The following is a 6,000-nucleotide window of genomic DNA, read 5'->3' as shown; positions in this document are numbered from 1 at the left end:
GTAAAATTAGGCATGTTAAATGAGTCAAATACTTGAAGAGAGAATTAGGAAGGACTACACACAACCGGTTTTGTCTTGAAGCAGTACTTTCTCATATACAACAAAACCATTGTTAGTGCATCACTAGAAGAATGGGAAAAAAAAATCCTAAAAATTACATAAGAGAAAAAGGAATGGATGCTTTTGAGTAACAAGTGTTTACAAAATTCAAGTAGTTCCCACAAAGAGGTGCCTTTGATAGAACTCAAAAAGCATCAAAAGTGGAGGGATTCCATCACCCTTGGTCTTAGAGGGAGTGTCACAAACTGGCTATTAGGATGTCTGTCCTGCACAAAGAATAAATCCTCAGTGCAAGCATGGTCACTGCATCAGGCCTGAGTCACGACATTTCCCCCCTAAATAATTTGAAATATTCATTCAGAAGCAATTTAAAAATAGGCAACTTAAATGATAAGAACCTACAGAAAAGGATTTCAAGACAAGGTGCTGGTGATAACTACAGTTCTGTGCTGCTTGAGAATAACCAGCACACAGCTTTAACACTTTGCATGCAGTGCAACAGATCTTATGAAGAGAGAGGGGAAAAGCTATTCAGCAGGTTTTAGCTCTACAGCTGAAGGCCTGGATTGTGGCATGCATACAAGCTGAGTGAGGAAATTGAGCTCCACTTCCTCACCCAATCTTACACTGGTGAAGGTTTCTCCTTGATACAGAGCAGGAGGATTTTGTAACAGCTAGTTATGCCTGTATTTTTTCTGTTTAGTACCACCTCAGTAGTACAAGCAGAGGTAGAGTATATAAAAAAAAAAAAAAACACAGCAAAAAAAAACCACCAAAACCACAACAAACACAGAAAACTACTTATCCATTGGACTGTTGGTTTTGTAGCTAATTAGTCAAATTGCTTGTTTTTCTTTTTATACACAATAATACAAAACCCAAAAGCAAATTCTGCCTCAGACTTGTTTCCATAAAGTTTCTAATGACACCAACAGCTGTGTAATGTGTGTCCACTGCTAAATGGGGATGAATTCATACTGACCTCTCATATATTCAGCTACCTTAACAGTGACAAACGATTTCCCAGTATAACCAATCCAGTGTAACTGTAGACTACCACCAAAGGAATCATTCTGTTCCCACACTTTCTTCCCACAAGCACGAGTAGATTTGCAGACCCTCCCTTGCACAGTATGTGGACACTGTGGAGTCACTACATGAATAAGTTCAGTTCCCCTGAGTGACAGAACACTCTGTATCTGTTTAATTTTGGGGAGACCAGTTTTCCATCACATCAGCTTGCTGAACCAATCCTTTCCACTCCTGCAGCCACATCGTCACTAGATTTTATGCAAACAGACAAGAAAGGCAAACAATAAGCAGAATGCGAGCAGAAACAAGCAGTGCAGCCCCTTCCACCAGGAACTTGTAGGTACTCCGAGCTAGGTGAAATAAAAAGTATATGTGCAGAAGTGCAAAAAAGTAGAAATGGGGTAGAAGTGCAAAGTTCTATCAAATCATATCTGTCTGTAAGGCCAGAATCTGCGAACTGAGTCACAGCTCAGTGTTAACGTTCTTTACTTGCAGTCTCCCACTGAAACATTTTCCCTTATTTCTTTTTTGAGGAGCAAATTACATTTTCCAAATGCTGGCTCCATTGTACAGTGTGCTGTTAACAGCAGCATTAAATGAAAAATATCAATTATGTGAAAATATCTGCAAAACAAATTCACAAAAGAGCACTTTTAGTTTGTATTTACTTGTCTGCCTCTGTCCAAATTCTACTCTGAAGCAAACAGACTTATGATAGCTGAATATGATAACTTATCACTGTTTTCTTATTAAGGCTTGCTCTTATTGTCCAGTTAAAAATGCAATAAAGTACAAATGCATTTACATTTGTGGACAATTTGTAGGCTATCTTATGACCAGCATATACAACTTAAGACTAACTGTTCATACCACTGTTGTCACATGAAGTGAGAAAACTCATCTCTCCCCTACAATAGGGGAGTAGAAGTCATGCAGCCAGATTGCAAGTTAAGTGCTATGAAGGTCTGTCAACAGACAAGCAGAAGTACCTCAGAGATGCAGTGAAAGGCCAGTGACAAAATACGAGCTACCCACAATCCAGGATAAAAAACTCTTCAAAGAGCTGGACTACCATGCAACAGACACACCTGGACACCACAGTAAGAACTAGCAGTTCCACACCAAAAAAGAATATATATATATATATATGCACTGGAAATTCACATTACAAGCCTGTACACATTTCTAGCTGGTTTGCTTCACCATTCTCAACAGGAACATATTTGGGTTGACTGAAAAGCAGCCTCTTTCAAAAGGCTGTTTTGTGTTACTGAAAACATCTGCTGCATATATTGCTCCCTGTAGGACTGAGCCTCTAACAAGAACCTAAACTCACTGGATAAGCCATAACAGCTATAGTACAAGACACATACAGAGGCCAACAGCCACCACAGAACTGCTGCCTCACCACTTCAGGGCAGAGGGGTTTACAGGGAACCACCCCAGAATGCTCAGGGAGGGCATCAGCATAAATCTGTGTATTATATATATATAAATGTCTACACACTCTACCTGAAAATACCACCTCTTGGACACACCAAGAGGTCTCCTCATGATTTCTGTTGTTCTCAGTCAGTCTTTGTAATACCTGTCCTTTATTTCTGTCCAAAGCGAGTCTTACTCTGACAGACTCCCTGCTTTTTCCTCTGGTAACCTTCATCGTTCTTCTCCCACTACACATCAACAGCAGTCATATTTTTCTGTATTTTCTCCTTTTTCCATGCTAGTTATTAAGGCAACTTTATCCCTTCTCAAGATTATACAGCTAATTCATTTTATTTGATTCCACATCACACCTCTCCCTATCTCTCTCTCTGACACTTCTTTTGAGGTAACCACTACTTTCAGTTCACTAAGCTAAAAATCAGACTACTTATTTGCTGCCCATAGGAGTGGGGTTCTTTGGTTGTTTTTTGGTTGGTTGGTTGGTTGGTTGGTTTTTTTGGTGGCTTCTTTTCTTGGGGGGGGTTGGTTTTTTTTTGGGGGGGGTCTTTGTTGTTTGGGGGGGGTTGGGGTTCTTTTATTGTTTTGTTGGGGGGGGGGGTTGCTATACTTTATTTACTGCTCTCCCTAATAAGGGAGCAGTAAGTAATAAGCTCTCCCTGATAATGCAGCCTGTCTGCTCTGTTCACCTTCTTTACTTCTTTCAACGCTGAAAACATTACTACAAAAATGTGAAGAACTGTCCTATATAGGCTATGGGAACATAGCAAACTTTATATGATCACATCTGCATCAAGGTTCAGAGATCTCATTCCCTATGCATCCTGCCTCTGGCCCTACCAAGCTATACATTACAAGTCTTGTTCCAGCCTTTTCCATTTTGGGCTTTTGCCTCTGCTCCCCTCTGCCTAGTACCCCACCATCATCTTTCAAACCCCTCCTCTGCAGTTGTGTTGTCCTGTATTCTCCAAGTACCAGCTTTCTCTTCCACAGAGTTGACACGTACAGCATCTACTTTAAATAGTTAATGCTACAATCCCTCCCTTAGGTGCTTTCTTTATATCAACTGGTTAAAAGTGACAATAAAAGCTGCATATTATTTATGTTAAAATTATTTATCAGACCCTCACAAACAGAGCAAAAAGAACGTATGCCTGAGGTGATTGTGGTCTCCTGAGGCAGCACTGCTACAGTCAAAGCTGCCTTGTCCCCTCTGTGACCGAGAAGTTTTGACCAAGACTTGAGGACGCGTGGATGGTTAAGCCACATGCGGCTCAGTCCTCACCGTGCCTGTGGAGGGGAGCAGGTGACACAAGACTTCGTGCAACGATTAACGTGTGTGCTGCCACACTGACTGGAACTGACAACTCGCTTCGCACCACCAGCGAGCTAGCAGCAACTTTCAGCCATTACCAGCCTGGACACGGCTGTAACCGACAGGAGGCGGTGGTCGGTGGCTTGCGAAGCTCCGGAGAAAAAGGAGAGCAGGACTACACACTACGCTGCGCCCGCCGGGACACCTAAGGGCCCTCTCTCACGGCCTCCCCAACACCGAGGCCCTGCGAGCTCGGCAGCCGCTCTCTCGGGCAGAAGCTGAGACGGGGGTGAGCGGTGGCACCGCCCCAGGGCGGGGACGGGGCGGGGCGGGGCGGGACGCTGCTCGTTGGCGCTTAGGGGCAGCCGCGCGCTGCCGGGCCGGGAAATGTCTTACCTCAGCCGCAGCCATGGCGGCTCCTCGCCCACTTCAGGAGTTGACGCGAGACGTCCGCGGCCTGCTGCCCCAGACTGCGCTTAGTCTCCGCCGTGGACCCGGGCCCGGCGGCACCCAGCGCCCGGCGTTAGTCCCGTTATTCAAGCCCAGATGCTCGGTTCACGAGTTCTTCAGGAGCAGGAGTTGAGAGAAGCCCATGGCCACGCAGTGATGGCGGCTGCCCGAGGAGAGGGCAGTGAGAGAGTGCTGGCTGCCCGCTACACTTCCCAGCACGGTGCTTGAGGTGACCACATAGGCCTCCTAATGCAGCAGAAAGGAGGGACGTGCTTCTCGCTGCAGGTTGGGACCAGTGTGGTCACTCACACCTGGTAACAGCCAGGTTTTCCTTAGCAGCCTCCAGGTCACCACTGACCATAAAGGTACATCCTGTCCGAGGTTGTGTAGGGGGCATTGGCCAGGTGTTTCAATAAAGGATGAATGCAAATCAGGTTTTCCCAGACCCCAGAACATATTCAAGTACCTTACATTTACTATTCATTCTTGGGGTCATCTTGCGCTGTATCTGTCTTACAAGTATGTTTTTACTCATGAGCCTTAAATATCCTTGGCCTCAGACTGATTTTTTTCAGTGCTACAGGCTAGAAACACCTACTTTATTTCAATGGCATAGTCCTCTGCTGTCATCACAGAAAAATGATAGTTTAAAAATTGAACATTAATATTTTATAACACAAGCAACACCTTTCACTGGGGATGCCAGAGAAATTAGGGATTCCTAAGACTACATCTTCACCATTTCTCAAAGCTGTAGGCTTCAGGAGAGAGGACTCAGCAAACCTTCACGTTCTCCATTTTGCAGACTGCACTGCTGGCCCACCCTCTTCATTGTAAGGCTCCTTCAATTCCTATGGACATCTGTAATTCTGTTCTCCATTAGTTCAACCAACTGCCATACATTCCGGTGTAATCAGCATCACTCCAGCCTCCACTGTCTTTCTTGGGCTTCTCAGTTCTGTTAATCTGAAAACAGATGAGAGAGTTAATACTGACACTGGGAGCATTATATTAAAGGTTTTGATCTCCAGTCACTTATTGGAAAAAGCATCAGCTTGCTCAGACCTTACTGGTCATCTTCTCGGCTCTCCTATTGATGGTTCAGGTGCCAAATCCATTTTCCGTGACAATTCTTTTTGCCCTGAGGTGCTGATTAGTCAGCAGGCCAACTGGACCAGCAGTATCACTCTGGCATGTTGTAGGACTGCAGGTGGAAGTCATTTTGGAGAGTGTGTGCAAAAGTAGCACCCGTACTTGGTGGTGTGTGGTCCAGCACCAGTACTTGGCTCTGTTCCCTGTCTGGAAGAAATTGTTCATTTCTGATCGAAGAATAAAATATGTAGACATAAAGAATTTGCCATGAATTTGACCCCTTTTGGACAAAATCATTAAGATCTTGGGCTCAGGTCCCAGCAGTCTGGCCCTCTGAACTGAGAACTGAGTGGGCTAAATAAGTAACAGGTTGTTCCCTGTCCTCCTTCTAGGCCATTAGCTATTCCTTTGATTAGTTTGCCTTCATTCCTCAGGGTCTCACATTTCTTTTCCTTACATAGTATGCCATACATTGTGTTAGTCTTAGCTCAGTTTTTGAGCACTGTAGAATGAATTTTTCTTTCTGGCCTTGTCCAGCATGAGCTCATACACTTCAGATCTCTTTTTCTTCCCCTGTTCATTGAAAAAAAATATCACAAGTAGCCTGA

This window comes from Pezoporus wallicus, unplaced genomic scaffold (assembly GCF_028554395.1).
Source record: "Pezoporus wallicus isolate ANWC-B61680 ecotype Strahan unplaced genomic scaffold, APGP_CSIRO_Pwel_v1 contig_3324, whole genome shotgun sequence".
NCBI classification, from domain to species: Eukaryota; Metazoa; Chordata; class Aves; order Psittaciformes; family Psittacidae; genus Pezoporus; species Pezoporus wallicus.
Note: the sequence above shows the minus strand (reverse complement) of the source record.